Source organism: Phocoena sinus, chromosome 10, assembly GCF_008692025.1.
Source record: "Phocoena sinus isolate mPhoSin1 chromosome 10, mPhoSin1.pri, whole genome shotgun sequence".
Taxonomy (NCBI): domain Eukaryota; kingdom Metazoa; phylum Chordata; class Mammalia; order Artiodactyla; family Phocoenidae; genus Phocoena; species Phocoena sinus.
Window position 1 is genome coordinate 81,075,046 of NC_045772.1, and position 2,091 is coordinate 81,077,136.

At 47.6% G+C, this 2,091-nt stretch overlaps 1 pseudogene; it reads right to left on the bottom strand.

Annotated features, from left to right (window-relative positions):
• Window positions 1-663: 663 nt before the first annotated feature.
• LOC116760914 lies at window positions 664-1,671 on the bottom strand (annotated as a pseudogene).
• Between the last annotated feature and the right edge of the window lie 420 nt (window positions 1,672-2,091).

A 2,091-nucleotide genomic window follows, 5' to 3' on the forward strand; every position in this document is an offset into this window, starting at 1 on the left:
TTTATCACCTCCCTCCACAATACTCTCATACCCCTTTCCAGTCAATTGTCCTGCCAATATGGCAGAATTTTTATGGTGAAAGCCCCCAAATGTTCTTAGGGATGTCTTCTATTTTATTTAGCATTTGAATTCTGACACCTTTCATCTGCTGGAAGTAAACTAGTGAGAGCCAGCGTTGGCTGCATCATCTCAATACCCATAACTATTCTATGAGGTAGGAACTATTACTCCTTCCATTTTACAGATGAGAAAACTGAAGCTTAATGAGATAAAGTGAGTTTCCCAAAGGCCAAAAAGCTCTTAAGTGGCAGAGCTGGAATTTGAACTCAGATGGGCCTGATTCTAGAACTTAACTTTTATTTTCTTTTTTAAAAAGACACGTTTATTCGGCATCATGGTCAGACTATTACATTTAGCAATCGACAGCCTGGGTACAAGAACAAAACAAACCCCAAAAACTACGTTAAAACCCTTCGTCGGAATGCTTTACACTTTCCACAGAACAGAAACGGAAATAACGTGTTATACAATAATACAGTCCTTGAGTTTTTTATTGCCCATATACATGAGTATTGTCTAAACCATATCTTCTCTGTAGCAGCTAGGCCCTGCCACCACTGTCCTTGGCCGAGCTCACAAATCTGTTATAACCTGTAGCTTCCCTGTCACTTCTCTGGCTCTCTTCTCCTGCTAAGCTTTGTTTCCTGGCAGTAATTAAAACCTTCTGCCACTGCCATGGCTACCGCTGCTGCTGCTGGAACAGCCATAGCCGCCTTGGTTTTGTGGTTTGGCAAAGTGTTGGCCTCCGCCACCATAGGGGCCAGATCTTCTGCCTCCAAAGTTTCCTCCATTCATGGGTCCAAACTTTGAAGATTGATTGTTGTAATTGCCAAAATCAATGCAGCTTCTGCCACCTCCAAAATTGCTTCCATCGTTACCAAATCCATTATAGCCATCCCGCTGCCACCATATCCCCCACCACCGCGGCTGCCACCAAAGGCATCTCGACCACTGAAGTTTCCTCCACGACCAAAGGTGTCGTTCCCACCAAACCCACCTCCGCGACCACCACCAAAGTTTCCAGAACCACCTCGACCTCTTTGGCTGGATGAGGCACTAGCCGTCTCTTGCTTAGATAGGGCTTTCCTTACTTCACAGTTGAGGCCATTCACAGTGTGGTATTTCTGAATGACAGTCTCGTCTGTGGAGTCATGGTCATCAAAGGTTACGAAAGCAAAGCCTCTCTTTTTGCCACTGCCTCGGTCAGTCACGATTTCAATCACTTCAATTTTCCCATACTATTCAAAGCAATCTCTTAGGTGATGTTCTTCAGTGTCTCCTTTAATGCCACCAACAAAAATCTTTTTCACAGTGAAGTGGGCACCAGGTCTCTGAGAATCTTCTCTCGAGACGGCCCTCTTTGGTTCCACCACTCTTCCATCCGCCTCGTGTGGCCTTGCATTCATGGCCGCATCCACCTCGTCCACAGTGGCATACGTGACAAACCGGAAGCCTCTGGAGCGCCTGGTGTTTGGATCCCTCGTTACCACACAGTCTGTGAGCGCTCCCCGCTGCTCACAATGGCTCCCCAGACTCTCTTTCAAAGCTCAAACCTCCGATGAAGACCTTCCACAGCTGTTCAGGCTCTTCGGGAGACTTTGACTTAGGCATGACCTCAGTCGTGGCGAGGTTGGGAGAGACTTTAACGATGCTTACTTGGTGGTGTCCACGGGCAGAAAGGCTAGAACTTGACTTTTATTTTATTTTTTTAAATTAAATTAAATTAATTAATTTTTTGTCTGCGTTGGGTCTTCGTTGCTGCGCGCAGGCTTTCTCTAGTTGCAGTGAGCGGGGTCTTCTCTTTGTTGCGGTGCGCAGGCTTCTCATTGTGGTGGCTTCTCTTGTTGCGGAGCACGGGTTCTAGGCGGGCGGGCTTCAGTAGCTGCAGCATGCGGGCTCAGTAATTGTGGCACGCGGGCTCTAGGGCTGGCAGGTTTCAGTAGTTGTGGTGTATGGGCTCAGTAGTTGTGGCTCGTGGGCTCTAGAGCACAGGCTCGGTAGTTGCGGTGCACGGACCTAGTTGCTCTGCGG